Raw genomic sequence first — 13,697 nt, 5'->3', positions numbered from 1 at the left:
ATGCTTTACATTTGAGTATTAAAATTTACTGTTTAACATGCTTTATATCATTTGATTCTCATATTTTTGCTCTTGAGTGTAGTGATAGTGCCTTGCTTAATTATCTTGTGAGTGTTAAATAACCAAACATAGTTTCTGCTTCATTGTTGATGAGCAATGCATGTAAATAAATGAAACAAGGCAGACATCTCTCTCAGACTATGTATAGGTAAACTAAGACTCAGAGAGTTTAAATGATTATCATACAATGAGTAAGTTCAAAGCTTTATTAGGGACAAGAGATTTCTGGTATTTTGTATTACTTAATGTGATGTAGACATGTACCAATCAATGCACTTTATTTTATATTAACCAATATAGTCATATAATATTCCAGAATTAAAAGGTGCATTGTTTGTGACTATTACTACTATTTTTCTATATAGAATAATAAAGTATTCAATACCTTGAACATAAGATTAATATACGTTATTTCAATTTATATTTTTATTTTATTTTTACTTATTTTTATTATTTTTAAAGATTTTACTTATTTATTTGAGAGAGAGAGTGAGCATAAGTAGCAGGGAGGGACAGAGAAAGAGGAAGAAGCAGATTCTCTGCTGAGCAGGGAGCCTGATGCAGGACTGAATCCCAGGACCCTGAGATCATGACCTGAGTTGAAGGCAGCCACTTAACTGACTGAGCCACTCAGGCACTCCTCAATTTATATTTTTAACTATACTATGTTATAAGAATCCAAAAATAATTAAGACGTGGTCTTTCAGTTTTCAAAATAGGAGAAACAGTCATAAAAACATGTGGTTGTCATATTATAAGAAAAGCACAAATATAAATCTATAAAAAGTTAAATTGCACATCAAAAATATATATATTTGGGGTTATATCTGTAGAAAGTTGACAAAGGAAGTAACATTTGAGTAAAACCTTGAAATATAGTGTTTCAATTCATCCTGACGTCTGTGCATAGACATTCAGGTTTCTTTTCACCTCAATTCACAGTCAAATTTCATGAGAAATGCAAAAAAATTAAAATGTGAATGTAGCAGTTCTGAAAATTCAAGAGGGGTCTTATGATCATACCAAGAGATTAAACAATTTCTGAAAGATTCTATGCAAATGACAGAACCCACAACTCTATGCCAGGGAAAATCTCTAAAATGCAAGTTTACTAGCAGAATGCTGGAACTGCAAAGAAATCAACAACAGTCTGGAGAATGGAATGGATCACTATAGTCATCTGGGAGATTGAAAAAAAATTAAGATAACAGGTAAGGCATAACTAAAATAAATGAGATAAAGCGAATTATGAAAGAATGTGTTTTCATATGTTGAAATCTTAGTTTTCCAGGGACTATCATGTTATTTGTTTCTCCAAAACTTTCCTTAATTGTATGTAAATAAACTAACTCATGATGAGAAGATAACATTAAAAAAATTTGTTTAGATTTATCAAAGTCTACTAACCATAATTCTGCTTTTTCCATTCATTGATACTATTAGGTATGTGAAAGTTTGACTTTTATACTGTTACTTCCTTGATTTCATAACTCTTACCAATCTAAAATTTTCCTCTTTGACTCCCTAAATTTAAATATATTCACTATGGAGGGGTTCCTGTTAGGGACAAGTAGCTATTAACATTTAAATCACTCTATATAGCTTCAAAATTAAGTATTGCTAAAATTCACCAATATCCCAAATGCAAAGCATAAGTAACAGATATATACAGATATATATATATATATATATATATATATATATATATATATATATATATATATATATAAACATGAAAGACTAACAAATTTGGTTCCAGATCTGAAGTTTACAGCAAAGGATAGTGCAGTTTAGTAAGGATAGTGTGGTTATATCAAACATAAATACCATCAACTGAAGTCACTCCCGGAAGGAAAGGACGCTATTTTGAGAGGAAACAACATATAAGGATAGTTCCAAGGCCTACTGGATCAGAGCAATAGCTACAACAGAGTTGAAAGGAAGGGACTTGGGAAGTATAAATGACCAAAAAAGTACAAGTCTTATGGATGAACTCCTTTTGGATTAGAGGGAAGAATTTGAAAGGGACAGGTTTTCAATAAAGGCTTGGTTGATTTAAGCAAAACAAGGACAGCCACAGACTATAGTTCACTTCGAACTATAAAGGAAGAAGGAGAAGGAGGAGGAGGAGGAGGAGGAGGAGGAGGAGGAGGAGAAAGGGGGGGAGGAAGAGGAAGGGGAAGAGGAGGTGGGGGAGCAAAAGGGGGAGAAGGAGAAGGGGAGAAGGAGAAGAAAGAAAACATAAAGGGCACGATTTATTAAAAAAGCTTCACTTCTTTTGAGTTAGCTTTCAAAGTAAGAAACCCAGTAAGCCACCTCCCTTACCTTCTGCAGGTTTGGCTATTATTGTCATTCTAGGAAAAACCAGCATAAAAAAAAAAAAAAAAAAAAACCTTATCATTGATAATTTTTATCTATTATTTTTATAACAAAACCATACAATGAGTTAGTTTAAATAAACAGAATCTTAAACACCGAAGAAAATTCTATTCCCCATATAATTGTGAAGTAGAAAAAACTAGCATATCTATATAAATTTAATATAATTCTCAGAAGTCAGATATAAAAGAACACTACAAATCAGGATTCAAAACCCAGAATAAAGAAGGAAAATCAACAAGAAGTTCTGAAGTAAGAGTTGATTGAACTTAGGATAAAAAAAGATAAAATAATATCATAAACAAGGCTAAATTACAAGATACCCAAGAGTGAACAGCTGTTTCTAAAGGTTTAGTTAAAGACATAAATTTGGAAATTAAAAGACCTGGAAAATTAAACCAAAATTCTTAAAGTAGCAAAAGTGTACATCTAGAAATTTATAAATACAGAGAACAGGAAAAAAAAAAGTTTCAAAGAAATCAATGTTTGGAGTTATCAACAAAGAAAAATACAACAATGAAGAAGAACTAACATTTAAAGCACAGTTCCAGAGAAAGAGGGAGATAAAAGAAGCACTGACCCACCTTTTAAAGGGACCCCCAACAACCTGGATTAAAAATGGCCCATATAGTCAGTTTTCAGATACAGAATATATAAGTTTTAAAGAAGAAAAAAATAAAATGGCTGGGCTTCCAAGAAAAACAACCCAACAGAAAAGCAAGAAAGCAGTTAATGATATAATTTTATTAGCAACATACAAAGCAAGAATATTTTAAAACAGCATTTTCAAAAAAATCAAAGATAAAATGATTGAACTGAAGATATATTTATCAATCTTATTTATCCTTCCACTAGCCGAACTAAAGAAAACTCTGTAATGGCATTTTTTTTTTCTTTTTGGGGGGGTATCCTGGGACTCTTTTCTTTAAAAAAAATTTTTTATTATGTTCAGTTAACCAACATATAGTATATCATTAGTTTTTGATGTGGTGTTCAATGATTCATCAGTTTTTCAAAGATTTTCAATAATCTCTCAGTTGTATATAGCCATTCATTAGCAGATTGACCAGAAAAGGTTCACAACTATAATATTCCCTGTGTATTTATATATCAAATAATGGGGATGAAACCATGCCTCACAGGGTTAATGAAGTTGAAACTCATTTAAAAATTTCTTTTCGGAGACTTGTTTCTCCTTAAACAGACCCCACTAATAAATCTAACTAGCTGTCTTGCAGAGGCCTGGACTCACAGTCAAATAATAATGGTTGCAGCCTGTGAACAAGCAAGGCCCTGGATTCCTTAGCCAATATAAGGAGCTCAAGACCCTACCCAATTTATAGGGGCTCTCAGAGCATGCCTTTAGCCCCTCCCTTCTCCTTGTTCTAAGATTCCCTCCTGAGGTCAGGGGCCAATTTTGTCTCCACCCTAAAGTAGATATGGTATGTCCGTTACATATGTTTGCTCAACATACATGCTCTATCTTTCCTCATGAATAGTCATATGTTTCCCTACTCTTTTCATCAATATGTGTGTAATCTCAACCTGTATAATTATAAAAAACTTGTTCTCTCCCCCTTACAAGGAGACAGATTTCAGGCTTGCCCTCTGATCTCCTTCTTTGGCTGCCTCTCAAACAAACCCTTTCCTTCCTGCAAACCTGATGTCTTAGTGATTGGCTTTTCTGCACATCAGGCAGATAATAAAAAATATTATATGATCATTTCTATACACCACAATAAACTGAAAATGTCTCAATGTCTTCTTACCGCTTCCCATGAGTAGGGTCTGAAACAAATAAAGAATTGGAGGAAACTTTTGGAAGTAAGTGTGTGTGGAGAAGAACATCAAATAGTATCACATTGAGGATTAAATTTCAACATAAGAATTTTGTGGGATCCAGATACTTAGTCTATAGCATTCTGCCCTGTTTAATCTTCCTAAATTTGTTAAGACATGTCTTGTGGCCTAACATATGATCTACCCTGGAGGATATTTTGTGTGCATTCGAGAAGAATGTAAATTCTGTGGGTGTTGAATGGAACATTCTACATGTTTTTTGGGTCCTTTTGTTCTAAGTGTAGTTGAAGTCTGTTATTTCCTTACTGATTTTCTTACTTGATGATCCATTCATTGTTGAAATGGGGGTATTGAAGTGCCTTACTATTATTGCATTATTGTCTATTTCCACTTTCAGATATCTTAATAATTGTTTAATAGATGTAGGTGCTCCAATATTGGGTGCATATATATTTATATGGCTACCTGGATGCTTGGTGGCAGAGGCTGCTAGGGTCCTCCTTTTTTTTTTTTTTTTTTTTTTTTTTAACCTGTGGGAGAAAGTTCTAGTCACTCTTGGCTCACTCTTGGCACCAGCTCTGGTACCTAGGCACTTAGAATGGCAGCAGAACCAGGGTCCTGGGATCAAGTGCTCATTAAGCAGCCACAGAACCTAGGTCCTGGGGCACAGGTCTACTTATTACAGTGGTAGTCTTAGGTATGGGTGTGTGTAGATCTCCCATGGAATTGGGTTTGGGTCTCTGGGGTTTACTACAGTGACTCAAGACCTAGGGTTGTGAAGAAGAGATGCAGCAACAGCATATCATAGGGACTGTGAGTCCAAGACTTGAGTCTGACCCCCAGGGTGCATAGTGCAGAGCAATAGCTGTTCAACCTGGTAATCTGGGCCAAAGTCCTGACTCAAGATCCAGAGGGTAGGGAGTAGCAACAGAAGAGTCCTATGATTCTGGGTCAAATCCCTGAGTCAGGACCTAGGTGGTAGAGCACACAACAGCAGCAGTGCAGCCTGGTGACAGCTGGGCAATATTTTGACTTATGACCCACTGGTCAGGACACCATGCAGCAGCAGCAGAAGCTCGGCCCCACTAATGGAGGGTCAACTACCTGACTGAGGACTCAGTGGTTGGAGACAGAGGAATGGCATCACTCCCTGGTGATGGCTTGTCAAAGCTGAGACCAAGAATTCAGGGGGCAGTTGCAGAATAGCAGCAGCTCAGCCCCAGTGATAAGGGGTCAAAGTTGCAACTTAGGGATCAAAGTTGCAACCCCTGGAGGCAGACAGAGAGCTGCGGCAGCACAGCCTGGTGATGGCGGGTCAAAGCTATGACTTATGACCAGGGGTGAGGGGCAGAGCAGCAGCAAACCAACTCCGGTTATGGAAGGTCACGTCCTTGACTTGGGACCCAGGGGGTGGAGTGTAGAGCAGCAGCAACTGGGCCCCACTGCTGATCTATCAAAGCCATGACTTAAGACCCTGGGGCAGGGTGCAGAGTAATGTGGCCCCAGGTATGGTGGTATAAAGCCCTGATTTAGGACCCAGGGGGTAGGGAACAGAATTGCAAAAGCTCTGGTCCTATAGACAGTGAGGGGTTGTGGCATCAGCTTTCCAGAGAGCAGGGCACAGCAATGTCTGAGGCCTCAGGGCAGATCTCACTGCAGCAATAGTTTAAGCCCCAGAGAAGAGACTAAGTGGCAGGGGCTTCAGTGAGCTCTGTCTGCAATTCAACACTGGTAAAGTCTGTGGCAGTCCTCAGTAATAGAAGATGCAAACATCACTGGCAGTGACAAGGCTTGCTGGGGTTCTCCCGCTTTCCTTTTCCCTGTGGGGTAAAATCCCTCTTAGGGGATCCCTCTTGGCATGGAGTTGTTCTGGACTGTGGGCTGTGGTAAAATGTTTCCTATGTTTTTCTATGTGGCCATCTTTGGTTTTGAGCTACACAGGATTTCTGCTCCTTCTTTGTTGTAGCCCAGGGCTTTTCTAGATCTATTCTCATCAGTTTGCTGTTGTTTATTTATTGTTTTTATTGTTTTTGTAAGGGAGATGAGTGTTAGTACCTCCTAGCCCACCATCTTGCTGACATCCAGCCTCTAACTCATTCTATGAGGCTGTTCTGTCCCCAAACCCAAAGCAGGCAAAGATATCACATAACAAGGAAAGTATAGACCAATATCGTTTATGCAAAACTCCTCAACAAAATACTAGCAAACTAAATTCAGGAACATATAACAAGGATTACACATGCTAACCACTGGGATTAATGGCATGACTGCAAGGTTAGTTTAACCTCCAAAAATCAGTTGTGTGTTATACAAAGTACTAACAGAACAAAGATAAAAAACACATGATGATCTCAATACTTGCAGAAAACACATTTTACAAAATCCAACTCTATTTCATGATAAAGAAAAATACTGAATAAACTAAATAGGAAATTTCCTCAACCTGATAAAGTACAGCTACGAAAAACACACAGCTATCACATTTAATGATGCAAAACTGAATACTTTTCATCTGATGTCAGGATGTGGCTCTTACCACTTCTATTAAACAATTAAACATTGTACTGGATGTTCTATTCAGTGCAATTGGTCTAGAATAAGAAATAAAAGCATCTAGACTGGAACAAAAGAAATCAAACTAAGGGATATGGAGAGTGGGGTGAGGAGGAGAGGGAGAAGCAGACTCCCAACTGACTAGGAACCCCTCCCTCCCCCATGCAGGTCTTGACCCTGGGACTCCAGGTTCATGACCTGAGCCAAAGGCAGATGCTTAACCCACTGAGCCACCCAGAAGCCCCTGAATAATAATTTTTAATTAAGGTACTCAAAAAAATTTTTAAATTTTCATCAGTGGTGGTAATCATCAGGTCAATTTCTTCCTCTAAAAAATTGATAATTGAAATCATAAGATCTCATCTTGCCTTTTTAAGGGAAGAATAGTGGTTCAAACAAAACTGCAAAGGAATGGCAGATAAATTTAGAAAAAATGATAAATTAGAACATCATGTTTTCAACTTATGAGGAAGTAAGTTATTCATGTAATGATCATCAAAAAACCCTAAAAAATAAGTGAAAAGTTAACAAGAGACAGATATTTGCAAAGTTCCAAAGTATCCCCGAACATGGTACTTCCTAATTCTAAAGGGAATTATATTCTTTTATATTTTTGAGATCTGCTACTTATATTCTTTAAAAATCGGTGTTCAAATTAGCTTTACTAAAAATGAGATAGCCTGGTATCAATTGCTCTCTGATGTGATTCAACACAAAGTGCCTAGCATCAGCCCCTGCCCACCTCTCTCCATCAACCCTCAGTTTGTTCTCTATAGTTAAGAGTCTCTTATGGTTTGCTTCCCCCCCCCCTTTTTACCCCTTCCCCTATGTTCACCTGTTTTGTTTCTCAAATTCCACATATGAGTGAAATCATATGGTATTTATCTTTCTCTGACTGACTTATTTTGCTTAGCATAATACCTTCTAGTTCCTTCCACATCACTGAAGATGTCAGGATTTCATTCTTTTTGATGCTAGTAATAATATTCCATTGTGTAAATATACCACATCTTCTTTATCCATTCATCAGTGGATGAACATTTGGGCTCTTTCTATAATTTGGCTATTGTTGATAATGCTACTATAAACACTGGGGTGCATGTGCCCCTTTGAATTGGGATTTTTGTGTCCTTTGGGTAAATGCCAAGTAGTGTAATTGCTGGATTGTAGGATAGTTCTATTTTTAATTTTCTGAGGAAACTCCATACTGTTTTCCGGAGTGGCTGTACCAGTTTGCATTCCCACCAAAAATAGTTACTCTATATTCATTCTGTTCTTTAGGTTAGACCAATCTGGCTTCCAGTCTACATGATATATAGGAAATGGAGAAAGATATTAAGCAATACCATGAGAAAACAATCATATAAATAGAGAATATGGGTCATTCTATAATCAATTAAAAGAGCTTTGTCTCTTTACTTCAATGTTATTTTTTAGAAAAGTGAGGTCAATAAAACATAACAATCAAGTGCAGTGAGTGAACCTATTTGGAAATGTGTATATCATTGATATTTCTATCACAGTGGTACATTTAGGGACATTTAAGTATAAACTACAATTAAATAATTTTAAGAAATAATTCTTACGTAGATTTAGATTGGATAATGTGAATGGAGGATGTTTTAAAAACTAGAATGCATACTTAGTGGTGAGGTATGATTTTTCAAGCAGTTTTCAAATAAATTCCAAATAAATAGCAATACTTACATATGTGATTGTTAAACCATTTAACTTTGTATACCTAAGTATATTTATATTTAGAACTGCAGATGTAAATAATGTAGACATGTCAAATGTTAATAATTATTAAATAGTACATCATTATGTTATTCTTTCCATGAATCTTTAAGCTTGAAATTTTCATAATATACAGTTTTGAGAATATATTGACAATTTAGTAAGTTATAATGATAGCTGCATGGTTTTTCAGGTAGAAATGAAACAAAGCATATCATTTAGTTATACTGCAATAAAATTAGCATTAGTTATAAATTATAATTAGCATTAATAATAAAAACGAGAGTTGAAGTATTTTTTATTGATTAAAATACAACTTTCAGGGGCACCTGGGTGCTGCAGTCAGTTGAGCATCCAGATCTTGGTTTTGGTTCAGGTCATGATCTCAGGCTCATGATACTGAGCCTCGAGTTGGGCTCTGTGCTCAGCATGGAGTCTACTTGGATTCTCTCTCCCTCTCCCCCCCATGCTCCCTCACTCTCTCTCTCTCTCTGTCTCTAAAATAAATAATCTTTCAAAAAAAAAATACAACTTTCATTGAAGAGATGATTTCAAACCAGAATTTGAAAGTTTTATAGTTTCCCAAAGTATGGATATTTAGTAGAAATATATCCTGCTCCAAAGGTCAACAGAAGCATTAAAGAAAATGAGTGTCTACATGGGGAACTAGAAACTAAGACTAATTCCATTGCATTGCCTGACCAGACGGTACTGAATAGCTTGCAGAAGATTACTACCATTTGCCTTTTCCTGTTCCAATCTTTTTCATTACAGACCTCATTAGCCTCTGAAAAATATAATACACCATTTTTACATCATATTTTCTTTCTTTAAGGAATGAATGGACTAACTTCTGATACAAAATAGACTGAATTAAGAACTTTATTTAGGCTTCTTATTAGAAATATGTTTAAAACAATGTTATGAAAAGAAGTTTGGAAATTGTTGTGAACTGAGTGCTTGTGTTCCACCTAGCCCCCAACTGATACTTTGAAAGCCCTGACCCCCCAGTGTGATGATATTGGGAGATGGGGACCTTTAGGAGATAATGAGAATTTGATAAAGAGAAAGGACTCTAATCAGGAACCATATCAGCCAGAACCTCAATCTTGGTTTTCTCATCCTTCAGAACTGCGAGAAATAAATTGTTTCTGTTGTTTAAGTCACTCAGTTGGTGGTACTTTGTTATGGAAGCCAGAGCTAACTAATACAGAAATTAAGAACTGGCAAAATATAAGAAGAGATAAAATTTATGATTAACATCACAAATAGGAAAAAGAATGACATTAGATAATGGTAAAAGGTAAATATACTAATAGCATCAATCTCTAAAGCAACTAATTACATAAAGATAAATTTATTAGAATGTATGAAGGGGTGCCTGGGTGGCTCAGTCAGTTGACGACTCTTGATTTTGGCTCAGGTCATGATCTCAGGGTCATGAGATCAAACTGCCATGTAAGCTCTGTGCTGGGCATGAAGTCTGCTTAAAGATTCTCTCTCTCCCATACCACCAACCTCTTTCCCCTTCCCCCACTCACACTTTCCTCATTAAAAAAAAAAATGCAAGGAGAATTTGGTATGAATAAAATTATGGCAGGGAGTATAATTTATCTCTTCGATAGCAAGAAATATCTAGTAGATAGAGAGGTTATAGAATAATTTCATTAAAGAAATCAGTTTAGTTTAATATATTTAGAATTCCTTAAAGAATTAAAGGATGTGCCTTTCACTTTCATGTCCATGGGATAAACACAAAAGAAACCGATGAACTTTACCACAAGTAAATCTTAAAATTTCCAGGAAATAAACATTTGTTTTTTGCCTTAAACTTGTAAAAGATATAATAAATCAATAAGTGACATCATAAATAAGTAACATAAAGACAGATAAATCTAAATTCTGGTTCTTCCAGAATCCTGAAAACGAAAGAAAAAGTAAAAAATCAAAACACCTCTGAAGTTTGCTCAAGGGAAAAGAAGAGAGACAAAATACACAGATTGGTAACTAGAGAGGACACGAAAACAAGCTATCAGTAGAGATTAAAATGACAGAAGAATGTTAAACATGATTTTATGGGGATAGTTATTTATTGTTGTGTAACAAATTAACCCAAAACTCAGTGACTTAAAACAACATTTGTTACCTCACATTTTCAGTTTCTCAGGAATCCAGGTGTGACTTTGCTGTTATTCTGGCTCAGGGTCTACCATGAAGGCTTAACATAGGTCTGCAATTATCTCAAGCCTCAACTGATGAAGATTTCCATCCATGCTCAATCACTTGTTAGGATACAGTTCCTCGCAGGTTGGAAAGAGGGTCTTAAGTTTCTTCCTTGCTGTCTGTCAGTGGCCCTCTTCAGGTCCTTACCACGGCAGAGTTTCTGTGGGGCAGCTCACAACATGGAAGTTTGTGTCATTAGAATGAGCAAGCAAAAACAGACAGAAGAAGGGGCGGCAGGGACAAGACTGAAGAGATAGTCCTTGATAATCTCACTTGTATAATCACCACCTCTAGAGGTGGTGATTATACAAGAACATGAGTACCAGGAGGCAAGGATCATTGGGAGCCATTTTCAGAAGGTGCTTATTACAGGTGACAAATTAAAAAACTCAATTTCAGAAATTTATTTCCTAACAAGTATAAGCTATCAAAACATACACAAAGTGGTAGAGAAACTTAGATAGACCAATTGATATAGAAAACTTTTCAAATATGATTAAATTATTAGACCAGTATTTCATGATTGATTTCTTTTTAGCTTTAAAGAGACCAATATCTTAATTATTAAAACTATCCAGATTTTGTAAAGAAATTTAAATAAAAGATGAAACTTTCCTAATTGTATCTAATAAAGCTGGGATGGTTGATTACATAATTTGATATTGTCCCTACTACTTTGGATGATTATTTTTCTTACATACTTGTTTTGTTGTTTCTTTTCTCCTCATCCCAGTGTAAAGTAATGTTCATGCTCTTTGGAACCTTTCCTGTGTGTTCAATGCTGTATCTCCAATGGCTAGAATAGTGCCTAGAATATAATGTGTTTTTAATATTTGACTATATTATTAATTTAAAAGATTAATTTAAAAATATCAAATAATGTATTATGATCTTATTTCTGTTAAAATTGCATGTGTGCCAGAAATAGGTATATTAACCAATTATAGAGTTTACAATAGACATCTACGGGAAAGAGAAGGAAGATAGTGTGCATTAAAAGGAAAGTAATAATCATCTCTGTATTAGTAAATCATTGAACTTTTTATAAGTCTCTCTTGCTCTGGACATTTCATAATTAATAACTGGAGAAAAGGGTAAAAGATAAATATCTCACTAGGGGTTATTGGAAATTTAATGAATAAAGAGTACTAAGAGGTAGAATTTTCTGTGGCAAGGAATATGAAATTGCACAATATATTAATATTATTGTTATTATTATAGCTAAATATATGCTTCTTTTCAGAAAGAGGATCCAGGAGGTATACTAGTAAACAAAGTAATTCCTAATCACACTACTCAGAAGTTTCACCATTTCCTCCTAGTGTATTTTCAGAAAATAATTTGATTAAATGTTTTACACTTTAGGATTTTTTTGGCAATTCTACAAAAAATATTAATTGATGTACGGTAACAAGCAAATGAAATGGAAGATATATTTTTAGTCTGTTGGAGGAGGTCGTCCAGAAGATGTGACTGCCAGTTGATCTGTAAGCTGGGACCCTGGCAATTGGAGGCTTGTACCCCCTCTCCTGTCCTTGGAGCATGTGTTCTGCTTGCCTTCCTCAATCCCAGGAGCTGTTCCAAGGGTATCTGGACTGCATATGTGACTGAACCATTTTAAGACCTCTATATAAACTTTTAGGATTCTGGCAGGCAGATATGGAAATCTATTTATCTTGTGGCCACCCAAGATAAGCCTCAGAAGTAAGTTCCCTTACTTATTAAACTTGCCACTACTCATCTGGAGTGGGCTGCCTCTTTTTTCAGTCTCTTCTTGCCCTTCAAGTACTGGGCTGGTTTCAGATTTCACCCAGAAATCTCCAGAAGAGGTTGTGAACTAACATAGAGTCGGACAATAATGAGACATGGGGGCACCTGGGCATCTCAGTCAGTTAAGCAGTCAACTCTTGGTCATGATCTCAGGGTCCTGGGATGGAGTCCCGCCTTGGGCTCCAGGCTCCAGGCTTGAGGCTCTGGGCTCAGCAAGGAGTCTTCTTGAGGATTTTTTCTCTCTCTCTCCCTTTACCCCTCCTCCCACTCGCTCTCACTCTCTTGCTCTCTCTCTTTCTCTAAAAATAAATAAATAAATAAGTCTTATAAAAAAAATAATGAGACACAGTATTAAAGAGCAGATCTATCCCAAGGAAATAATTGAAATACTTGTAATGAAGTCTATATGCTTCATCACTTGTATATTTGCATAACTATTTCTGGCATCTTACTAGCTAATTTTAGCATTAAACCATAAATATCCAAGAACTGGGGTTATTAGAAAACATTATCCTCACTAAGAATGTAAGTTATTTTATTACTAGCTGTTCTTACTTGCTTGTTCTAATGATGCCAACTTTCAGGTCATGAGCTGCCCCGTAAAGAGTCCTATGTGGTGAGGAACTGAGGGCCACAGACTGACAGCCAGCAAGGAATTTTAAAAACATTTACATGAAATGATTATGCCCTATTTGTTATCACTTTTTCAATAACTCTACACGTTTGTAGTCGCATAAGTTAAAATAAAAATATAGAATGCAATTCCTGATAGATGAGTTGAATATGTTAATCTGACAAAATGTTATACATTTTTTATGAGTAACAGTATTGATCACATACAAAACCAATGTAAAATGGTATATTGGAGCTTTCAAAAGAAATATATAAACCAAGTACTGACAAAGTTCAGAAGTTAGCCACATACAGTAATTTTACCTACTCAACAAATGTCTTTAGTAATTTTATTGTCATGAAGTCATAAAATTTTATCTAATGTACCCAATTTTACGTCTTATGTCTTAAAGTACCTGTAAATGTGATATGATACTAGAATGACTCATACTTACTAATTCTTCAAGGAGGCTAACAAACTGTCAATGAAAACAATGTAGCAAACTAAAATGCGAACATATAAAGAAGTTTAGTTATGTCTAATCTTTACTAATGATACCACT

Source organism: Ursus americanus, chromosome 4 (genome assembly GCF_024610735.1).
Source record: "Ursus americanus isolate L20-20 chromosome 4, mUrsAme1.1.p, whole genome shotgun sequence".
Lineage (NCBI taxonomy): Eukaryota > Metazoa > Chordata > Mammalia > Carnivora > Ursidae > Ursus > Ursus americanus.
Note: the sequence above shows the minus strand (reverse complement) of the source record.